The 25,298-nt window shown below is 39.6% G+C and overlaps 1 protein-coding gene across 5 annotated transcripts in view; it reads left to right on the top strand.

Annotated features, from left to right (window-relative positions):
* Positions 1–25,298, top strand: part of lrfn1 (leucine rich repeat and fibronectin type III domain containing 1) — a 233,431-nt gene that overhangs the window by 193,314 nt on the left and 14,819 nt on the right. For all 5 annotated transcript variants that reach the window (XM_077541966.1, XM_077541971.1, XM_077541967.1 and 2 more), the window contains one exon: positions 8,372–8,495. The gene's annotated coding sequence lies outside the window, so the exon portion shown is untranslated. The remainder of the gene's footprint in view (positions 1–8,371; positions 8,496–25,298) is intronic.

Raw genomic sequence — 25,298 nt, forward strand, 5'->3', positions numbered from 1 at the left:
GTTTTTTTCCCCCCCTCCTTACTTCACATTCCACCAACGCAATATTAAAGGGATACTTCACTTATTTAGCCCATTATAGCAATAAAAAGTTCATATTTTGTCAATAATTAATTTGATACCTTCATTATTTTTCACGTACAATTAGTACCTTTAAAAACACATTTTGCAACTTGCTGTCGACTGAAAATGACATCACAAGGGCTCAGGTAGCCAATCACAGCTCAGCTGTTTTCTAGGTTCGGTCATGTGACATTCACAAGCTGAGCTGCGATTGGTTACCTGAGCCCTTGTGATGTCATTTTCAGTCGACAGCAAGTTGCAAAATGTCTTTTTTAAAAAGGTACTAATTGTACATGAAAAATAATGAAAACATAAAATTTATTATAGGCAAAATATTCATGTTTGACTGCCAAAAAAAAATGGCAAAATAAGTAAAGTATCCCTTTAACAAAATGTGAAGATCTCCTGTGAAGGTCACAGTGCGTTATCGATTCCTCTTAATTTCAAATCAGACATCATCAGTTAACAACAGAGTTCCATACGGCAGTGTTGTAACCTGAATTTATACTCAAGTTGCACGGCCCACAAACCGATTCATTGCGCCCAGTTTTTCGTAAATTGAGGGCCTCCTCGACAATCTCCACGTTAGGCCAGCCTCTTCCTGGTCTAAGCAGAGATTCCCCAGACTTCCTTATCTGCTGTTCTGTGAGAACAGATACCGTGAAGACGACGCTGACTTCACATTCTCCATCTTGTCCTTCCAGTCACTATCCAAATCAACTGGTAGACGACAGGTGAGGTGTAGTGACCGCAGCGATCTGTTAAACCTTCATACTCCTGAGGCGGGTGTTCATCCCCACCACCACAGATATATTCCAACCAAGAACCAATGGCCGCCCGTTCTCATTTTTTTTATGACCCAGGATTAATTCATGTTGACAAAGCCAGTGCAAGAAGAGAACCAATAACCTTGTTCAAATAGTGAAGGTCTAACCGTGGTCAGTGTTTGAAAAGAGAGAGTCGATTGTTCCGGTCAAACAAAACATTTAAAGATAACGATAAGTGGACGGCAGAACAAACATTGTTGAGACGACAACTATAGAGTATATAAGGTCAATTCAGTGTTTGGTACCATTAACTTGTATGTTCTGTTCTTGTCGGACAGACAACAAAAAAACAACGTTCCTACTCAAACGATTATGTAAAAAGGGATGATAAAAAAACGAAAAACAAGAAATCAATCTAATTGCGCATCCGGAGAGCTGTGACACCGTTAATGTCCAAGTGACTCAACACATTGAGTTTCTACCACATGACTAATTGGCTAATTAGGCATTTGCTTTACTGAGTAGTCAAACAGGTGCTACCATATGGTGAGCATCTAATTAGGTAACTCTGATCTTTCTCATCAAAAATAACCAAACCTTCGGTTTTCTTTTTGTTTTTTTTTAAATTGAACTGAGCTTGAAAACATAATAATCGTGCAGAATTAACACTACTCCAATAAAAAGGAGAGTGCGAGACAATGACTCACCCTTCAGTCCAAAGTTTTGTGGCACAGAGCCTATTTTTATGCCTTATTCACATCACATCCTCGCCTGTAGGAAAAAGGCGAGAAGGTGAATGGGTGAAAAAGAGGAAAGAATGGAGGTAGCTTATCACATCTGACTGACTTATGAAACCGGGACAGGTGACAATTTCACTTTTGGAAATGGAGATGGTAAGAAATCACTTTTTGTGGATGACTTCTCTTTATATATATATATATATATATATATATATATATATATATATATATACACACACACACACCGTATTTTCCGCACTATAAGGCGCACCTAAAAGCCTTCAATTTTTTCAAAAGCTGACCATGCTTTATGGATCAATATTGAGCCGCAACAGGTCTCGCTGTCAAGACGCTATCGGTGACCCTGCACACATGCGCAGAAGATCCCGCCATCTTGGATCGCTAGCTAATACTAATACTTTACCTCAGAGAAAATAATAAAACAGCTGTTTATTCATTTTGGGAGTGAATGGAGTTGTCACAAAGCTGGTTTGTAATCTATTAATAAAGTTTGACTGACCTATCTGACTGTTTTGTTGACATTCCCTTTAGCGCAGCACCATCTAATGGATGCATAAGGTAACCCCAGCCTCTACTGTAGCGCCTTATATATGGAAAAAGTTTTAAAATATGTCATTAATTGAAGGTGCGCCTTATAGGGCAAAAAAAAAAAATATATATATATATATATATATATATATATATATATATATATGCTCCTTCCAACTTTCTGTGGCTACTTTGTGGCCCAGGTGGCTTAAGGAGGAGTCCACAGCCACACACTCAATAGCAATAGAGGCACCATATCTGACTGTGAAATTAAGTGTGACATTTATGGCCCCAGCACTTTTACTTCCTCCCCGAAATTCATTCCTTGACATGCCAGCGACCATCTCAGACCTGGGGTGAAGAGGATGGCAATGACTTTTCAAAATATAAAAAAATAAAATCAAAAAGGAGCAAAACCATGCTTCCTAAATTCTTTTCTCATTGGCTGGATGAATAGCGGAAGGTGACATGCCCCGGGTCCCTTCGCTCTGAATACAAATTGATATACAGTCAAGCTAGCTGGAAGAATCGTGTATTTGCATGACGACTCTGTGTGAGGCATATGCTAATCACTCCTGCATTGTGTGACATTGCGTGGAGCCAGGAAGTATACTTTGGTGACCTTGGCAGGTTTCCTCCTCTTCCCGATTTCCAGCAGGGAATACGTAAAATTGCAGACGGCCCGTTGTGCCATTTTCATCTGGCCTTTTGTAGCGGCGTCCTTCTTTTGTTTCGCTCGGATCCTTTCCAACGTCGCGTCAAAATACGATGCATTTTTCATCACGTCCTCTCTTACCGCCCCCTCCTTTTCCGCTTTGTTCTCCTTTAGCTACGATGATGCAGTGAAATATTAATGACAACATGCACATTCATAGTCTTGGTATCCCTAAAGCAGTTTTTTTTTTTTTTTTTTTCCTGTTGTCTCTCCCGCTGCTTTTGCTTCCTTCCCGTTGTTTCGTAATCAGATCAACATTCATATCGCAGCCAAAGCTGCCAAGTGGAAGAAGGAGCAAGCTCATTCAATGAGATTATGACTGTATGACTGCTTCCCTTGTGTGTTGAGGAAAGTTGCTCGTCCCGCCCAGAAATACTGTCTAGGACTATATGAATGTGAAAGCCATCCCACTTGGAGATGTCTTTTTTTTTTTTTTTTTTTCGTTAAATGATCTAGTCCATTCAAGTTTACTTTCAAGCGCAATAGACGTTGACCTAAGTGGTGCACACATTGAACTAAAATACAAATTTAGTGTCATCCATCTGTCGAAAAAATCTTTTCTGACTATAAAAGAGATTTGATATGTCCTTGGGCGGCACGTGGATGAGTGGTTAGCACGTCCGCCTCCCAATACTGAGGACACAAGATCGAGTCCAGGCTTCGGCCTTCCTGGGTTGAGTTTGCACGTTCTCCCCGTGCCTGCGTGGGTCTTCTCCGGGTACTTCGGTCTCCTCCCACATTCCAAAGACTTGCTTGGCAGGTTAATTGGGCGCTCTGAATTGTCTGGTTGTTCGTCTATGTGTGCCCTGCAATTGGCTGGCAACCAGTTCAGGGTGTACCCCGCCTACTGCCCGAAGCCGGCTGGGATAGGCTCCAGCACCCTTGTGAGGAGAAAGCAGTTAAGAAAATGGATGGATATTCCCCTTCTGGAAAATACCTGTCATTGATGGCTATTTCCTGTCACCACTAGGTGGTGCAGTGCCAACCTTGAACATTCATATCAGGATGAACTCGGTTAAAATTTGGTGGTGCTTGTATGAATTTTGTAAGTGCAGTTTGTTCATGCGTAACCATTGGAAAAGCCCCAAATTACTGAAAAACTGCATCTTCAAACCAATTTGGCAAATTGTTTGGGGTGTAACAAAAAAAAAAAGGATGAAAATAAAATAAACTATGCGAGTGCATTGAATCAATCAGAATCAAATTGTTCCACTTTGAATTATATCGTGATACGCATCAAATTGTATTTTATTGGAGAGATATATCTTCATTCAAATGTATGTAAAATGACAACAAAAAAGCCAACCCGAACTGAGCCGTACCATATCGAATCGAATCATAATTTACTGTCGAACCGAATTGAATCGTTCCGCTTTCAAATCGAACCGTCCCCGACTCGTTTCGCACCCCACATATCAAAAAAACTATAATTGTATTTTGTAGAGCGATGCACACTCCTACTGTACTTCATTGAGATCATCAAGCAAGTGTATTTTATCATGTTGAATATGTTTACAAATTTTGTGTCAATTGGTGACAGATGCTAATATTTCCCCAAGTCTCTCGGTTTTGGAAGAGTCACATCCAGGAAACCTGAAATATCCGTACATATATTTTTGCAAAGATACATTATTAGAGCCGTGGTTGGTGAGTTTTGGTTTCACGGCAAATCCTGAAATTTTACCACCCAACTCCATCCACACGTTGTGTTGAAAACTCAATAACCTTCAAAATTTTTCATTGCTCATCCTGTCTAGTATACTCGGATCAAAGATTTAGCGGCAGTTGTGTAAATTCCCTGGAGGAAGTTTGTTCAGGCCAACCTGAAAATGTGCTGAATCCCAGAAAAACAAAGGCACCTTCAAAAACAAAATGACAGTCAACCTGTGCGTTTGACAAAATAGGTTCTACATTGATTTTTGTGCATCCTGTCATGGTCAACATGTGCCAGAGTTTGTGTGAATCGGTCACACTGGGGGCAAGTGAGACTGAGGTATTAGATTTGACCTCTAAATGACATGAGCTGTGGTCAAAATCATTTTTTGTCATTATACAGGTAGAGTGAGTTTGCCATTTTGTGGTGTTGGTCACATTTTTTAGTGAGAATATGCAGTGACCAACAGTGCTCAGAAGAAAATCTACTCAATTGTGCTGCTGATACAGAAAAAATATTTAATTTCATTTTTTTCTGGGATATTGTTTGATTTTTTAGAGTTGCAACATGATCACTTTAATAATAGAGAATTACCTGACAACACCGTTGAACATGAAAGCGCTTTCTACAATATATTGTTTAAATGTTGTACAGTAAAAACACAATATATTGAGTAGTGTTGTTCCGATACCGATACTGGTATCGGCAGAGGTGCCCATACTGCATTAAAACAGTGGTATCGGTATCGGTGACTACTCACAAGTAACGTGCCGATACCATTAATTCCAACGCTAATATATAATTTTGGATGCAGCATCTTGTGTCTTGCTGGTGCACGATATTCACTGGTATGTGCCATGTTCACTGCATGCCGATCTAAGATATCCTATTGGCCCTTGAATGCTCTGAACCAATAGCAGGACAGCTTTTTCATGTTGAGGAAAAAAAAACAAACTTAAGTATCGGTATGGTACCGGTATCGGCCGATACTGCAAAGCTGGGTATCGGGAGCCAAAAAACGGTATCGGAACAACACTAATATTGAGTGAACGAAAGAGCAACAGATCACACAAAAATATTGAAAAACATGTCTCTGCGTTGTTTACAGTAAACAAATCCATTTTTTTGTACCAAACAAACTTACCGTCTCACAATATACAATAATAATCATGCCCAAATATGTATATCATAAAATGACCCTACAGCCGTCACTTTCTGCAGTCTTAAAAAGCAGGATTAAAGCTATGTTTGTTTTGTTGTGTTTCTGTAAAGCGCCTTGTGACAGCTTAGGCTGTTTGATAGCGCTATACAAATAAAGATGACTTGACTTATTAGATTGAGTCATTTTTTAACAAAAACTAGGCTGCGTTCAAATGCAGTACTTCCGGGTTTCGATCTTCGTCTCAAACTAAGTAAGTGTCGCCATCTAGTGGTCCAAAGCCGAATTACAGAACTTCCAGTGTTTTACTGTATAATTTATTTTGTTAAGATATTTATTACGAAAGTCGAACCACTTGACATTGATGTGGAAACTGAAGTGACAGCAAAAGTGTAATTAATGGTGCATCCGAGCCTTGTTCGCAAATTATTTTTCAATTCACTTAGAAGTGCACTACATAGTCCACTATATAAAAATTCATAGGTAAGGAAAGAGTGAACAATTCCCAACGGCCATAATTTGCTTGGAGGTGCATGTGCTTGGAATGTTTGAAAAAAAAAAAAAAAAAGGGAGATTTGGTGCCCAGAATTATAAGAACAGAAGCTCAAGCTTTGGGCCTGAACCGAATAAAAATAGATGCAACGTGCTAACGAGCAAGAACAGTGGACGAGCGTGAGGGCTTTTCGTACTTTCTCAACTATGACTTGCAAATTAAAACTCGAAGGCAAGCGCTATTACACTGGCATTGTAATAAATGATAGTCACTGCAGCAGAGAACGCCGCTTAACTGACTCCTTTAAACCTTGAAAATCATTCAAATGCAGCACTTAAAATGGAGCAAGTGTTGCGTTCCCATTTGCAAGTTTGAAAGTGCCACAACAACAGTTTTGGACTGGAGAGAGCGGAGACTGACTAATACGGGAATAAAGGCGACTCTGACAATCGTCGTGCTGAGGCAAAAGCATGAATCACTCTTTTAAAGTCAGGGACTGACCTTTCCAAGGGTTTGAAAGAAGAAAAGCGCTGACAGCAGTGTTGACATGTTTGTCAAAAATCACTCCAACATTTTTCTGTACGGACCCTCAGGGTCAACATACTGTACGTTTTTTTTTTCGTTTTGTTTTTTTAATGTTTGTAATCGATTGGGATTTTTTTGGTGGCTATTGCTGGAGTAAAGTTACACACCAGAGATAATCGTTTTACAATCGTTTTAATCGTTCCAAGGTCAAGTGGTATTGAACTTTGATTTTATTGTTTATATTTATGGCCTAAAAGTGTTTTTCATACATATACATTAGGGCTGGGTATCGATTCCGATTCCGATTCACAACGGCCCGATTCAGTTCGATTCACGAATCACAACAATGTTCGATTCAGTTGAGGAATTCACGCAGTGGCTATTTTAGACAGTCAAAATTACCAATGCTGAAAATAGTAGAAACTTCTTACTCGAATTTAATGCATTAGTAAAAATATAAATATTTACATTAAGAATTGAATCCATTGCAGTTACACTAATAATCTGTTTTATTTAACATGGCCTTATAAAAACAATTAATAATTTAAATCAATTACAAACCACAGTACAGGCTGTCTACATAAAGTGACAAAAAAACTGACATTGTTGTGACATCCATCCATTTTCTTAACCGCTTTTCCTCACAAGGGTCGGGGGTGCTGGAGCCTATCCCAGCTGGCTTCCCGGGGGGAGGGGGTTCGAATTATAGATACATGGTTTTATGTATCGATATTGGGATATGAAAAGGCGTATCGATACGATATCGAAATATCGATTTTTTTTTTTTTAACCCAGCCCCAATATACATTCACTAGTCTTGACATACTGCCTTAGCTAAGACCTGACCGATTAATCGTTTCATTGTTCATATTGGTGCTTATTCAGATTATTTCATGCATTATGACTTTGTCAACCTACTGTTTAATTCTGAACTGGACCTGTCGTCCAGTCTAAAGAAAAGTACGCGCATAGAAATTCGACCTAGCGCTCAGGTTAGCTGAGAAAGGCTGCAACTTACCTTGACTCAGAACAGGATAAGCAGGATAAAGAAGATGAATGAATGGATTAGTTGGTGTTCGTGCTGCTCTTATCGTGTGGTGTGTACTCGAGATGACCAGCCCAGCATACGTGAGGATTTGCTATCATAAATATCAAACCGGTTTGACATATATGAATGTCAGCCTGACTGTTTTCCATCAAGATCGGGGAGGAAAAATCGCTCTCATCACACCACACACCCAAAGATAATCACTAGGATAATCTTTGAGTCATCTGAAAATTGTCTCTTTGCTGACTTTGGTCAGAATGTGGAGAAAATACAAAAACTACACATCTAGGTCAGTCGCCATTTGTGTTCTTACTGCTACAGTATTAAACTGTGTGGTGTTCTCAAGATCATCAACACAGCACAAGACACACATAACGATATCTCTGTCAATGCTGAGCATGAAATTTTGTTCCGTTTGATGTTACAATCACCGAGTCCAGTGATCGACTGAACCCTGCGTTGACCACGTAAGGATCTGTCATCGTAAAACCTGGACAGGTTCAACATTTACGATAATCAAATCCTTTTTCTGAGCTGATCGCTGTGGGAAAATCTTTCTAAATACCCTCCGGTTAATCTTATAAAAACATCAGATGATCAACCCTTTGATCAGGAACGCGTTTACCGTGATTAACTCTCAGAATTTCTCCTATCCTTATAGGTGGTGCGTTCCTGTTAAAACCAGCCACCCACCGCCGCCAGTGCCCCCTAGTGGGCAATTGGGACGTGCAGCTGATCGGGATACTGATGTGATTCCCGCAATGGAGAGCTGAGCTTGACTTGCGGTGAGTTAATTGTGACGACTCACGGCAGCTGCCTCCTTCAACCTTTAGTGGAAAGTGTTGCGTTAGCAGTGGCGCATCAGCACATTCTCGCTGCAGCATATGCACATCAGAGACGGCCATTCATTATAGGGAAGACCGTGAAAGTGCAGGTGCAGGGCAGAATTAGGTCAGGATTTCTTTTTTCTCTCTCTCTCTCTTCTTTACCCTGCTTGGTCATGCAAGCTTTAGTAGTCTCTTTCATCCAAAGTTTTGGGACGTGGTTAGAACTAGAAGGCAGAACAACTAACTTCCACTCTTCTGGGAATCTTTCTACAAATTGCTGGAGTGCTTGTATCGGAATTCTTGTTGAAAGCACATGATTGTCCAAAACTGGTTTTCTTAACATTGTTGGAGGTACTGATATTGACATTCTTTCTTGAAAAACAAAATGTTGTTTTCACCTTTATTTATATATAGTGCTTTCCACAAACACAACATAAAACATTAACAGCAATACAATCACAACAAACCAACATTTCGTCGAACCTGGCTCTCTTTACCTTGAATTAGAAAAAACGTCGTGTTTTTGTATTCCTTTAGCTAGCTAGTTTATGCTGGACTAGAATTGCTCGACTTGCCATTGCAAATCATGCAGTCAGGACGCGGGATGAAAACGGCAGAGGCCCCAGAATTGAACCCTGTGGAACACCATATCTTCCGTTATACAGTCTTCCCTCGCTATAACGCGGTTCACTTTTCGCGGTCTCGCTGTATTGCGGATTTTTTTTTTAAGTGCAATTTTGCATATTTTTTTACAGTAATATACCCATTTTATAAAAATTTATGAAGTTTTGAACATTATCAATGTTTGAACAAGAGAGAAATGGGAGAACATGTAAATGCCTCAATGAGAAAAGTGTATAAATTGTGCGGTCGGGGATTTTTGAGCCTTAAAACATTTATAAGAATTGTAAAACATAAAGCTAACTACTTCGCGGATTTCATTTATTGCGGGTATTTTTTGGAACATAACCCCAGCCGAAAACGAGGGAACACTGTACATGTGGATTCATATTGCACATTATCGTGCGACCACTTTGCGTTTTTTTTTGCTCGACATACTTGGTATGAATTAGGGGTGTGAATTGCCTAGTACCTGACGATTCGATTCGTATCACGATTCACAGGTCACGGTTCGATTCCATACCGTTAATCCCGATACGAATTTATAAGTCGATTGTTGCGATTTTTTTCATTCAAATTTAAAAAATGCTAATCAGTAAACTTGTAGCGTGTAAGATTCGTATGAAAATGTCTTATTTATTTATCTGAAACTTCAGTCTAATACAGGTTGTAATCTGTTTCATGTTTGAACAGCATTAAAATAAAAATATTAAGGCTTAATGTTCCATTCATATAACATTCTACCACGCTTAAGGTGTGAACCGTAACCCGAAGTAAGTCGTTTTGTTGAATATTTTTTCCATTAAAAATGGAAGTTTAAAAATCGATTCAGCCGCCTATTGAATCGATTCGAGAATTGTGCGACGTAGTATAGCGATATTGCCGAATCGATTTTTTTTTAACACCCCTACTACCCATGGTAGAAGTCCCAGAAATAATATCCAAAAAGCATATCGATGTGACAACAGGCAAGCGTGTTTACAAACAGGACTCTATATACATGGTTGTTATCGCGTGAACTCAACTCACTAGCGTGAACCCCCGTCATCTTGTGGTCTGGCAGGTGCAGATTTCCGGACACGCAACGCACGCGGTGTGAACTGCAGTCCGTGTGGATGCCGTATGGAAAACGCACTGCGTCCGTTTCGCAGTGTGAATTGGGCGCTAGAGGAGCCTGGGAATCAAGTCAGTTGTATTCACGCCCACAATGGCGCAAAAACGCTCATTTGTAGATGTACCCGTCTAGGAAAATACCGCTGCATTGCACTAGACTTGAACTGGGCACGAAAATAGGGCCTTCCAACTGTACAAAAAAAAACTGAGAGGTGTTACATTTCATCCAAGCGGCCTTAAACCAAGTCTTGAATTTGACCTGCTACTTGCTACTAATATGAAATATGTGATCCATGTGGGTTGAGGACGGTGGCCGGTCGAGTCTGAAGTTGAAATGGGCCATAAAGCGCAGCCCATAGCTAACGCTGGGGCCTTGCATCATATAGCATGCGAGTGTTCATTAAACGCTGGCACACGAGAGGATGGAGTTTATGATCTGTACTGTGTCTTCAGAGAGCAGTCGGCCGTGAATAATTGCGCACGTCTGAAGTGCAGTGGGTACCTGTAGCCCCCTCAACATCTGTCTGCTGGTGTCTTATTTATTTATTTATTTTTTTTGTCATCACGCGATTGTCACACAACCCAACAAGAGGCTCGCTTTTTGGGAGTAAAAATAGTAATAGCCCCGTGGGCGACGGCTGGTCGTCCTACCTCCGACCCCGCTGCGGTCGTAACCTCCGTGCTGGCTGCAGCCGAGAGGAAATTGCCCAGTGATAGGAACAAAGAGCTCGGATGGCTCCCGCTTGCACTGCGCCGGTTCAAAGGGAACGGCTGGACCCGGCTAATTAGCCCGCTAGTGTTGCTGAGTTGGACATTATGGGCTGTTGCCGTCAGTGCTCTTCCAACAAGAAGCTTCACGCGATTTTTTTTTATTTTTTATTTATTTATTTATTTATTTATTTATTTATTTTTTTATTTAAAAAAAAAAAAAAAAAAAAAAAAAAAAAAGCATTCTTCATTTTTGCCATTGATACAACAGAATAAGTCATATTGTGTTCAATTAAACAGGCCCAGATTTCACACGGAGTCTGTCAAAGTGTGAGTAAAAAGAGACGAGCTCATCATTTTTTCAGAATTTTCACTTTGTGTGACGTTTTTCTTCGGTGGTTTGCCGGAAGATTTTTCTCATGTAAAATGAGTGCCTTGGCACAATAATAGTTTGGAAACACTGCCCTAAATTTATCACAGTGGCGAAACATTAAATTCCTTAAAGCGCAACTCAACCCAAAATGCTGCTTACTTAAATCTATAGATTTATTTGGGTTTGACAGATATGAATATATATATTTTTTAGGCCGATTTTTAGCATAATAAAGTTCCAATAACCGATTAACGGCAAAATGTACAATGAATAAAATAATAATTATTTTTATAATTATAATTATAATAATTAAAGTAGATCATTTGACTTTTAAAACACTTGTTCCTACATTATTTATTTAACTTTAGAACAGAGAGGGAAAAAAATCTGGGATGTTTTTTTTTTTTTATGGGTGGAGTGTTTGAATCTTTGTGTTAGGTTTTTGTTTGTTAATGGACAAAAATAAAATGGCAAAAAAAAAAAAATCATGGCCAATATGGTTATTTTACATTGGTCGGTTAATCGGTCTGCCCCTAGTATTTATTGTAAACATTATTTTCAAAACATCTACTTGCCAACGACAGTCACCATAATTATGTCATTACGTGTTGGAAATCACTGGAAAGTGACATCAGCTCACCTTATTTACTGACAACCCATGGGTCAGACTCGGGATCCTTTTAGCCAGCTAATGGCGGATGCGCAACAGCCATTCTCTTCAGTCGCTGGTGCTAGCGGCTAGCGGCTAACAGCTAGTGGCTAATGCTAAATGCTATCTTGGGATCCTTTTAGCCAGCTAATGGCGGATGCGCAACAGCCACACTCTTCAGTCGCTGGTGTTAGCGGTTATCGGCTAACAGCTAGTGGCTAATGCTAAATGCTATCTTGGTTGACAGTTCAACAGGAAGTAGGTCTAGTTCTGGTCAATGCTGAATGCAAATGTGAATTTGGAAGTAAATAGGAAGTAATTTAACAGTTAAATCTGTTAAATCTCGCTAATACTGGGACAAAACAATGAGGTTGGTGAAATCCGACGAGATGTGGGCTTCAAGGTTAAAAAACGGGATGTGGTCACCCTAACATAGACCATTAACGTTGCTTTAACGCCTTCTAAGAAGGCAATTATGGATCTAAGGCAGTTTGTGTGGTGATAGAAGTTCCAGCCCTTTATTTTCTTTTGTTAGGATTCTTTGGGCATCTTTGGCCTGCTGCTCTCTGAAGAGTAATTTAATCCAGGTTGTCAAGTCTGAGGAGGCATGAGGCGCAACAACACAACTCCCCCCCTTCTAGTTCACGGCTGCGCGCACAACATGATGGTAGCCCGCAGCCGAGAAAGGGCGCTTTAAAGTAGATAGTGAAGCCAAGTTTCCGGGATGGTGGCACACGGCAAGGAAGGGAAAGGGGTCAAGTTATTAGCCTTCTGTATTCAACATTCTGCCGGTGCCACTGTTCCTTATAAGCCTGCCTTCTTCCTGCCTTGTGTTCCGCGGGCCGCTCCTCTTGTCAAGGTAATCTGTGCAGCCGGGAAGCCCGTCTGTCCAGGAATATCAAGCGTTGAAGGCGAGCGGCTGCTCTCCGGGTTAATAGCACTCGACGCCATGTTAAGATATTGTAGCATCTCTGGAGCAGCCTGAGAAATGAGCTTTGCCTTTCACTTTTTAGACTGTCGTATTGCATTTCATGTACTGTATCCGTTTGGAATGGCCAAGTACAGTACAGGAAGCCCTGGGTTAAGGTTTCAAACAGGAGTTTTAGGGTTTCTAGTTTGGCTTTCGAGGCCTGGCTAGGGTTTCAAATTAGGGATGAAATCAATTTGGCGTTTTGATTTAATGATTCCAAGTAGTGTTTTGTGCCACTGTTAAGGTTTCAAATTACAGTTAGGGTTTAAGGCTTGGTTAGGGTTTCAAATATGATTCCAAAGTGGGGTTGCAAGCCAATCTTGGGGTTCCAAACTAATGTCTCTAGCCTGCTTCAGATTTTGACGTTCATTTTGAAGCCAGTGGCAAGGTTTCAAAGTAGGGTCTCAAGCCTGGGTTATTAGGGTTACACATTTGGATTGCGAGTGGGGAATAGGGTTTTAAATTTGAATTTCAAGCCAGTGACGGGGTTTAAAGTCAGGGCTTCAGACTATAGTTAAGGTTTCAAGAGGTTAAAGAGGGCCCCAAGCTTAGGCTTGATTTTCAAATTAGGTTTTCAAGCCCATGTTAGGGTTTCAAATTGGGGTTTCAAGACAAGGTTAAGGTTTCAATGTAGCGTTTCAAGCCATTGTTAAGGGTTGACGTTAGAGTTTACTTGAGACTACTGTTTCAAGTTGCAGTTAAAATCAAATAATACAGATTCAAAGTTCAGGTTCAGGATTTGACCCACTAAGGAGGAAAAACTACTCTTATTGATGAGCAAAAGCTACCAAGAAATTGGTTACTAGGTTATCAGGATAGTTGTGTTAAGAGTATGCTAATTTCATTACCAACATTTTCGAAGAAACTAGCTAGCGAGTGGATTAGCATTTGTCTCTTTGTAAAATATTGGTTCAATCTTGGGTTAGGGTTTACTGTTGTGTTCTTCCCTTGAATCTCACAGTGGGGAACTTCCCTTGATGACGGTTACGAATGTTCAAATACTTTCAGATTAGAAGCGTCGAGAAAGAAAGCGTAGCAGCGCCGCACGTTTCTTTTTTTTTGCCGCTTTGCTCTGTAGTGGAAATGTTGGGGGGAAATCAAAAGCACCTGCACGCGAGCGTAAAGTCAGCCGTAATTTTTGCGGTACGTGCGGGCAGCTCCGAGGCAGTGGAGCTCATGCTGCTCGCGCTGTCAAATCCGTTCTCGTCGGAGGACTGAGTCACTTGAAGACATTCATCTTGACACAGGCCAGCTCACACTCTATTGATTCTTAATACATCATACTCTATTTGAAGGGGGCGGGGGGGGGGGATTAGACATGTATACAGCTCGAATTGTTTCAACCCCCCTTGAGGCAATACGTTTGTCTTGCTACATAAAATGGTTCCAGCTTTGTGCACACAAACGTGCGCGAGCTCAATGTGCGCACACGCTCGTTAGTTACCGCTGACATTAAGAATCCATTTACATTAATATCCAAAAATAGCATAATCAGGGCTTTTTTTTTTTTTTTCCCCCCCCACCGTGCGTATAAACAAGCCTCTCAGAGCACCGAAAAAAATAAAGCCGAAAGAGCCTCTCATGTGGGTGTCAAGCCTGAAGTTTAGTCAATAACAAGTACAGTTGCTTTCATTTAGGAGACACACGCTTCAGAGATGCTTTTGAAAATAAGATCAGCTCCCTGGAAGAAGTTTTTTTTTTTTTTTTTTTTTTTTCTCCTAATAAGGATTTTTAATGGATTGTCTTTGTGGTCTCAATGTTGGTCTGCTCATCCCAATGCTGGCTCGGTGGTGAGGTGAGGTTCTTCCACACCAAACTCGGAGCAAAAAATCAGCAGTAAAGATGCACGCAAAGCTTGATTCATTAAGGTTTCGAGTAGTGTTGACCGATACCGATACTGGTATCGGCAGAGGTGCCGATAGTGCATTAAACCAGTGGTATCGGTGTCGGTGACTACTCACAAGTAACATGCCGATACCATTAATTCCAATGCTAATATAGGATTTTGGATGCAGCATCTTGTGTCTTGCTGGTGTACGACATTCACTGATATGTGACATCGGTATGGTATCGGTATCGGCCGATACTGCAAAGCTGGGCATCGGTATCGGTATCGGGGGCCAAAAAACGGTATCGGAACAACACTAATCAGAATCCAGAATATAACAATAATTGACGGTCATCGTACCACAGGGAGCAACAAAATGGAACAGACATAAACCGTCCAACAGACACAGAAACAAAAAGTATGATGCCTAAGGGAGTCGCGATGGTTTGCCTGCTATGCTGAATTCAAATCTAAGATGGATTCCGGCAACGGCTATTTATAAACGTCTCCGACCTGCGCTGAGGTAACACTTTGCGCGTCTTTCATCACAAATCGTCAGGATGTTTTGAGCTGGCTGTTCTGTTGCTGGTACCGGACCACCTCTGCGTGGTTGCGCATCTGGACGAGACCTGGCCCGGGATCACACCGGCCACCAATCTGTTACTGTAATGCAATTTGGCTCACCAGGATGGCAAGGAGGAGGCGTGAGGCCGGGATGCCGTAAAATGCCCCCGGCAGCGCAATGAGCTGCCTTGGATGAAGCATTAACGGGCGACGCAGCTCTAAAAGTGGCGTAATGGCGCCGGGCCGGACGTGGCAGAGAAAATGGAAAAATAGCCCAAAAATAGCTCCTCCTCATCTCTTTCACTTTTGATCTTTTATGGCTGGATTTGATCAGCGGGAATACCTGAAACTAATCAAGCTTATCTATTATTCATAGACTTTGTTATGGTGTCCGCTAATTGGCCGACGAGGTCTTCATTTCCCCGTTTGTAATGAGCGGACCGATCACACACCTGGTGCAAGCCGAAATAAATAAATAAACGAGATCAAATTGCCCAGGCTGGCTTCTCAATTGAGAATTTGTCACTGAAGGAGGCAGGCTTGTATTTCAAGGCAAAACGAGTTCAATTTGTTGTTTTACTGCCACCATTTGTGCGCAAGTGTCCAGATTGGCCGCTAATTGAAAAGCCATTTGAACCAATTGGGAAATAAATTGGGGCAGCACGGTGTGACCTAGTGGGTCGCGCGTCTGCTTCACAGGTCTGCGGCTCTGGGTTTGATTCTCAGCTCAAACCCTCTGGTGTGGAGTTTAGATTTAATGGAAGAATTTAAATTGTTCATAAGTGGGAATTTGAGCATCAGCTGGCTTCACTTGAGGATGAGAAAATTAGACAGATTAAAAAATAATAAAATTAAAAGGTATAGTATAGTTACTAATTGGGTAAAAAGGTGACTGACCCAACTTTTTATGTTATTTAACCCAAAAAGTTGAGTCAAATGAATAAACCTCAATACAACCCGGTTTAGGGGGACTTTGTACAAATCAACACAATTTTTGTTGCAATTGAAGTTATTCTCTTTAATCGTTATACCGCACACAATTTTTAATCACAAAATAATTTTCGAACTGATTACAGTTGAGATACCAGTGTGTCATTCTGTGACCAAACCTTGTAAATTACAACACTTGTATCTCAAATTAGTTTTCCCCATTGAAATGAATGCAAATGCTATTAATCCGTTCCAGCCAGTCCCCTCCCCCACAAAAAAGTTTTTTTTTAAAATAACAATGAAATGTTTTTTTTCATGATTTTAATACAGCAACCAATTTATTGTCCTGCTCCTTATGGGCTGCCCGCTTTGGCCACTGGGAGGCAGTGTAATACAGTCATGCAGACATAAAGAAGAATAGCACTTGTACTACTACTTTCAGTGACTCAGTAATTTTTGTAGAAGATAAAGAATATACGCCTGTGAGTATTGTTATTGTCTGTGTGTTGCCTCAACTACTGGTGCTAACTAGAGACATCTCTGACATTTTGCCTTGTTTGCTAGCATTAAGCTAAACCGACTTTCATGTGTTCATAAGTCTAATAATGTGTGACAAGTGCTTAGTTGGAGGGATAATTTTGTAGTAGTTATACTAAGTGATCTCGCTAATTTGTCCATCAAAGAAAGTTGACGTTTAAAAAAAAAAAAAAAAGAGCCATCAAATCATGTTGTTTTCCAAACGAGCAACAAAATGGCGCTCGAGGGAATTGGATGTGTCGTGCCAACGCTTTGTGTTTCTAACCGCGTGGCATTTTGGACCGCATTTTGGATTTGGTGGCCAATTCATCAAAGGCACTAATTAAGTAGCGACAGACATTGAAACAAAACGTCTGATAACGTCGTTTCCGTCAAATGGCTCGTGTTCTAATTATTTGTATGCCAGCCGCAAGCGCGACGATAACTTCACAATGAACTCGCTCTGCGTCGTCCTCCGTCGAATAAAACGGGCTGATGTGTGACTGGTTTGAAGGCCCAATCGTCCACATATTCAAATGAGCATATATATATATATATATATATATATATATATATATATATATATATATATATATATATATATATATATATATATATATATATATATATATATACATACATACATACACACACACACACACACGTCCGGTCTGAACCCTGAAACTCCAGGGCTGAAAATGGGACTCAAAGCAAGCCAAAAAAAAAAAAAAAAAAAAAAGGTAACTGTCCCGACCACACAGAGACGTCTGGCCACCTTATGTTAAGTTTATGTTACAATTAAAGTTATTTTAAACATCACTGAGTAAAGTTTTTAAAGGCCGACTGTATTTGAATCAAAGAAAACAAAGCTGTGCATTTGTCGCTTATTTCAGGCTCCCCCGTAGCGCAGTGGCAGGTTATCATGGCAACGCAAGCGACGACACCCTGCGGCGTGAAAATCCGTCTGTATATACAATATCGAAGTGCGTCAGCTCATTATTTTCCTCATGCAGCCCTCTCTCGTATCAATTAAGAGCTTCTTTATCGTGAGAATAGAATCACGCTGCACGCACGCATTCCCACTGACCGCTCGCTCCCCTCGAGCGTTTGGCGTCGAACGGAGGCAAAAACGAGAACATTGGATATTTACTTTATGTTTGACACGGGAAATAAAATGATGCACGAGAAGCCAGATTTGAACAGCGTGGTCCCTAATGAAAAAACATGCGATCCCCAGCGTGGAGTTAATTTGATGCCTGGTTGGTAGCAGAATGCAGGGCGTCGTGTTTGTGTGAGTAGGTGCAGACATAAGTATTAAAGAAACAAGTGGTTATGGCTGAACTTCAAAACAACAAATGTGGAACAAGGAGGTGATTATTTCTTTGCTTGCCTGAGCAATTGTGTGGTCTATTAGTGTTACGAAAGAAAAAAAAAAATGTTGGACCAGCCAGGACACCTCATCACGCATTAGCATTAGCGTCAGCGCTAAGTGCCAGCGGCGTGTTTGGACACCCAAACCCTCCGAGTGAGATGATGCAGAAGTACTTAGCTCGTTTGAATTCTAAAAATGCTCAGAGAAGTTGCATGGATGCAAAAGCGGCTCAACAAAGATTACTTCTGAACAACATTTACGAAATGAAAGGAGACATTAGCCACAATTCTTTATGGCAGCAATATTTAAAGCAACAGGCCACCGATTTAAGTTTACAGACCGTGCAAAGATGCTAGTGAGTTTCACGCTAGAACTTTAAAAGCAATTGATAAAACATTTAATATTATTATTATTATTATTATTATTATTATTATTATTTTAAACAAGAATACAGAACAATGTATACAAACAAAGATGCGTCAAAAATACTGTCACATCGCTGTACACAAAAGCAGATATAATTTCCAGTAGATGAAATTGGATGGGGGGAAAAAAAAATATCCTGATTCCCGAGACTCGTTTTCATGAATATTTATTCCGAAAACACAGAACCACCAAACGCATTTGTCAAGCCATACGGATGCGGATAGTTATGAAGCAAAATCCAGGCGTTTTTATCGATCCCAGTGGGGGGGGCGGCCATTTTGTCACTTGGTGTTGACTGAAGATGACATCACACGACCAATCACAGCTCACTTGTTTTCTGAAGCTGAGCTGTGATTGGTTATTACCTGAGCAACATTGTCATCCTCAGTCGACAGCAAGTGGCAAAATGGCCGCCCCTCTGAAATGGAATAAAAATGGGTGGATTTTGCTGCTTACTCAGTACTATACTAATTCCACTAACGCAATATTAACCAGCATACTGTATTTAGATTAGTGAGGCTGCATAGAACACATTATTGTCAAGATTTTTTGGGGGGTGGAGGTTGACTATTTATGACGTATTATTATGTCTGCAGTGCATGATTTAGGTTCAGCAGTTTTTCCTTGTGCATTACCCACAGGCATGATGGGAAACTGCTGTTTGTAGCATTTAGCCTACAATTACATATTTGAGAGTATGTTTGTGCATATTTAAATACGTCATTGCTTTGTTATACATCTAGCCGCTATAAATTCAACATTGGTTTCCTTGAGTTTCTGCAAGTTGTGTGCATTTTATTTCCACGAAAAAGTAAGGCGCTGCTTGAGGCTGTGGGAGGCCACGGTGGACAAAATGAAGCATTGGGCCAGTTTGAAAGAAAGCAAACAGCAACAAAACGGGCAGAAATGACAAAACGCATTGCATCCTGATTGGAAAAAAAAAAAAAAAAAAAAAAATCGCCATTTCCTCGTGCTGCTTTTCAGAATAACTCAGTCCCGAAATAGAGATGAGAACTGGAGAACTGCGCTAAGCCGCATGTCATTCACTGTGCCTCTGTGTCCTTGTTAGCGGCTCCTGCTGTTATCGCTATCTCTCTCTTTTTTTATTTTTTTATTTTTTTTTTTCCCCTTAACGCTGCCCCACACCCGTATGCAATTCTTCAGAAGATGTCAGTGAGACTCAGCTGCTTTGTGCACATTGCATTGTCAGGATGTGATGGAGTCTATTAAAAGGACACTTCATTGGAATACCGAGCAAGTGCTCAAGGTTATATGATTTTGGGGTGTTAAAAGGAATAATCAAATAAATATTTGGGGAAAACGGGCTTCTAAAATTGCACGCAAGTTGCATCGTCCTTGTCAGCTCACTAAGTGTAACTGTCATGAAAACCACACGACAGGAAATGGAACTTGTTGCAAGTACAATACAACTAAAGTAGTATATGTGAAGAGACTCATTCATCCTTGAGTAGAAAATTTTGAAGTACAATTAGGCCTCTTGTATTAAAGTTCCTTGCCCTATTTTTTTTGTAATTTATTTATTTTTTTTAATTAAATTGAGATATGAGACTGTCACCGCTAGGTGGCAGCAGCAAACATCAAGCCCCTATCAACTCACAATGGCTTCCTTGCAAGTGGAAGGACGTCATTATTGATGGCAGGAATGAATTTCAATGCATTTTCTATACATGTACATTCCTGATAATTACTATGGAAAAAATCAAATTAAATTTCACTTTTTTTATTTATTTTTTATTTTTTATTATTAATTACTTACATTCCCATTGTAACAAAATTCCTAAAAAACAAAAAAACAAACCCTTGTTAAATGTTCATATCTTTTTTCTTTTTTTTTTTGCCAATTTGTTTTTCATTAGTTTTTTGTTTAGTATTTCCCCCCACCATAATTTCCATTATTGAGCGTTAAGCAGTGTTTTTGTAAGATTTTTTGGGGGGTATAAAATGTAATATTACTTTATTATTTTTTCTTTTTTTTTCTTTTTTCAAAAGAAGTTAGACGTTTTATTGAACTTTTTTTTTTTTTACACAAATATGGCAAATTTTCATCAATATTTTTCTATATCAATTTGTTCCTCTCATTTCACATATTGGCAATATATTTTGTTCTAATACAATACAACAACAAAGTGTTCATAGTGTACATGTTTATATTATGGAGGTAGTTTTGCATTAGCTAACCTTTCTCAGTAATAACGGTCTCTGTGTTAATGCTAATTGCACAACCTTTGAATGAAAAATCCTCTTTAATGGTAAACAAGTCAACAGTGCATGACTCGACAAATTAATATACCATGATGGCAAAAGGCTGCCGATTCATAAAACGCTTGTTTTGGCTGGACCGGGAAGACAATTTGTGCACAAAAGTGACGCGGGGCGTCTGGAACAACGGCACATTCTAATCATCCATTTCGTCTTGTAGCGGGCCCGATGACTCGCGGGGGCCTTGTGAGCGGGAATCGGAATCTGCGCCTGTTGCTATGAGACTCCTTTAAATCGGGTTCACATGCCAGAGCGAGCTCATTAGCATGCAAATCGACATTATTCAGGCTTGATTACGTAGGAAGGCTACGTAGAGAGAAAGATTGGGAAATGACTGAGGAGACAGGTGACTTGCTCCAGTTATCTAACTGGGTAAAATGAGACGCGATCATTCTAATTCATTTACCTCACATTTGCATATTTTAAACTGTGGTAGCTCCATGATTTGTTTGTGGTCATGCATGCGTAGCTTATGGAATATACATCCTTCCATTTTCTATAGTTCTTGACCTCATTAGGGTCGTGGGTGACTTTGAGCGAGTGGTGTGGTACATCAGGTTATACCCCAGACCAAAACCGTCAATGAGTCATATAAAAATATCATATTTAAAATATTTTGTTGCCATGTTTCTATAGCATTTATGGCACTTAATTTTTTTTCAAGGTGTTTAAACACACTTTTGAAATAAAGCAAACACCGACAGCAAGAGGAATACATAACACAAAAATATTACAGTGTATCATTGGACCAATCCCAGTCAACAAATCCCGTTTTTTCCAAACTAACTTATCACACAATATACATTAATAATCATGCCCAAAGGTATACATGATTAAATCCACCTACAGGACTGTCTCAGAAAATTAGAATATTGTGATAAATTTTCTGTAATGAAATTAAATAAGGAATAATGCCATACATTTTGGATTCATTACAAATTAACTGAAATATTGCAAGTCTTTTATTATGCTTGCTGATTATGGTTTACAGCTTAAGAAAACTCAAAATATCCTATCTCAAAATATTAGAATATTTCATCAGACCAAGTAAAACAAATGCCATAATCAGCAATATTAAAACAATAAAAGGCTTGCAATATTTCGGTTGATTTGTCATGAATCCAGAATGTATGGCATTTTTGCTTATTTAAATTACAGTACAGAAAATAATGGACTTTATCACAATATTCTAATTTTCTAAGACAGTCCTGCACATCCATCACTTTCTGTCGGCATAAAAAGCAGGATTACAGAGGATGACCTTCAATAATTTCCAACAAAAATTATGCTGTGCTGAAATATTTCCTTCAAATTTGCACAATTTTAAACTAAATAATGTGGGGACCCCATCTAGTGGTTAACAGTGGAATTACACACAATATAAACAGGGCTTGGGCCAATATCAGAATGTACCGTGCACAAAAATATTTTACAGCTCAAAAATGATTAAACCAAACCAGCACAATGGTTTTTCTTTTGAAACAAAATATCGAATATTTGCTACCTTAACCTAACAAAAACATTCTTCTTCCGTTTTAATTCTTCTTAGTAAGTCATAGTGTCCCATCACTGGCCAGCTATTTTTACACTATATACTTGAGGGTTAACAAGTACCTGCTGGCACCATGTTTTTCTTTTTTGTTTTGCTTTTAGGACAATGCACAGCAATCAACATGTCAAAAAAAAATAATAAAAAAATAAATAGCATCCATGCTGGAATTAGCACATTGGCTAAATATCTCTCATTTCCCTCCCTCCCTCCTGTGCATGGGGTGTGTATAACTGCTCATTAACTTCAGATAGGCGACTCTTTAGTTATTGCAAGCCGCCAATCACATTGCAGTGGGACAGTTGCTGCTTAGAAGTCCCCTAAAAAGAAAAGAAAAGCTCATTAAAATGTCAATGAAATCTTGACTTTAAAAAAAGTGATAAACCATCCACCTGATAAATCGGTGCATCCCTGATATAAAGGATAGTTGGACCCAAATAGTTATTAACTTTACAAAGGAAAACTGCGACATATCAAGACTGCAAATCTGGAGTACCCAGGATGGTTTACTGCACAACATCCAGTATAAATACAATTCTGCTGGTAAACTTTTTGGCATACAAATCACTCCTTTCCGCTTTCTTGCATCGGAGTGATTAATACTGTCAATTATGGGTTCCTTAATTATGAGAGTAGAGTATTCAAATGGAAAACAACAGGCTGGCAATTAATTAGGCGCATGTTTATTCAATAACTTCCCTACCTGGTGTCGGGAAGAGGACGTAATTACCGAAGTTAGCAAGGTTTAAGTGTCTCATTGATAGATTTCAATGCAAATGCATCTTTCATATTGATGTAATTATAATATGCAAATCAACTGCCCCGTTCACATTACCCCGCCTCTTCCCCTCCCACTTTTAACGAGACGCGGTCAGAAATGACGCTGGGCTTGCAGCGTTTCCCGTGCGCGGGTTCTGTCGAAGGGGACGAAGCGGAGCTGTCAATAATTAGGCATCCATCTTGACGGGGGGGTCACACCAGGGCGGAGCACAGTTCAGCGCCGGCGCCGTCTAATTGCTGTTTATGCTGACAATGTCACATCCCAGCGTGGATCTTTAGCCTGATGTTTGTCTGCAGGAATCTATATTATTCCTCGATAAAGTTCTCAATGTCACATTCCCGACTGTGGCTGAGCTTCAACTTGCAATGACATTCGGCAATATTGACCATTTTCACGACGCACATGACAGGAATAGTAGGCAACCAGCGACCGGTTTGACTGTAAAACCACATTTTTCTTGACTTTGTGGATTAGTTCTTGTGATCGTGTGTATTTCCATTGTGCAGGGTGGCGGTTATCATTAATAACTGGCGAGGAGAGCAAACAAATTAAACGGCAAGCGTACAGTGGTCTTTTTTTTTTTTTTTTTTTTTTTTTTTTAAACTGTGTGGATTATTTCAAGTAGTCAGGTGTACAGTATTCCTATTGTACAACAAGGTCATGGTTATGCGTAATAATTTGTAAATGGAGCCATTGCTTTGATTTTAAAACACTTTGGTTGCACAGTGAGCTACAAAGTATTTTTGACTTTGTGGATTACTTGTAGTCATTTGTGTATATATCTTTTGTGCACGATAGATTTCATCATTGTTGTATTTTGACATTGTGGATTACTTGTCATTGAGTGTGTATCTGTTGTGCAAAATAGATTTTATCATTATTGTATTTTGACTTTGTGGATTATTTGTAGTCATTGAGTGTACGTATATCTATTGTGTTTCATCATTAATAACTGGCAAGAGAAGTGATGACAATATATGGATGGATATTTAACACGCATGTGTCCATGCTGTGGTAATTGTTGACCTTGTGGATTATTTCTAGTCGTCGTGTGTATTTCTATACTGCAACAAGCCGATTTATCATGAACAACTGGCCTGAGGAGCCATCATATTAATTACATGTCATGTGATCAATTTTGCTGTGAACTATCTTTTTATTTTTTTTCTGTGGATTATTTCTTACTGTTGTCTATATTGCCATATTTGAATGGTGGTAGTTATTGATAACTGGCTAACATCAAATGCAATCGTATTATATGTGGTCAGAAGTGCAGCGGACTATTTTTTATTTCTTAGTGGTTTATTTCTACAGTAGTAGACATGTGTACAGTATTTGTATAGTGCAAGGTGTGGGGGTTATCACGTAGTGAGCTGTGGACTTTTTGACTCTGTGGATTATTTCTAGTAGTATGTCCAGCATCTCTATTGTGCAAGGTGGTGTTCATGATAAATAACTGGCGAGTGGAGTCATCACATATGACACTAAGTTTGCATATTTGAGTGAGGCGCCATGGACCTTCTTTTAACTTTGTGGATTATTCCGCCATTATGTGTACTGTATTTCAAATGAGTTCGTTGTTGATAACTGGCGAGAGGAGTGATCCCACTAATTTGTGATAGTACATTTCCTAGTATGATATGATAGTATATGCACCTTTAGTATTGTGGATTAATTGTAGTTATGCTGTTTATTTCCCTTACACATGGTTTTTGACTGCTTTGTAATACTTGATCATTAGTACGGTATTTGTTTAACTTTAGAACAGACAGGAAAAAATAAAAATACCGTATTTATTCTTTTTTTTTTTTTTTTTTTTTTTTTTGGAAGATAAAAACAGGCAAAAAAAAAAAAAGGCAGATTTTTGCCAATTTTGCCGATTAAATCATGAGCGACTGGCAAGAGCAGCCATCATATCATTTATATAATGTGCCCGTGCAGGCCGTGGACTTTTGACTTGGATGATGTTGACAGTTGGCTTTACTTGGCTACACGAGGGGGACAAAATATTAGGAAACAATTTGATGGTCTTACACTTGTAATGGATCTCAGTATGAATATGTCGTGTGCGCTGTTGCAGC

Source organism: Festucalex cinctus, chromosome 13 (genome assembly GCF_051991245.1).
Source record: "Festucalex cinctus isolate MCC-2025b chromosome 13, RoL_Fcin_1.0, whole genome shotgun sequence".
Classification (NCBI taxonomy): Eukaryota; Metazoa; Chordata; class Actinopteri; order Syngnathiformes; family Syngnathidae; genus Festucalex; species Festucalex cinctus.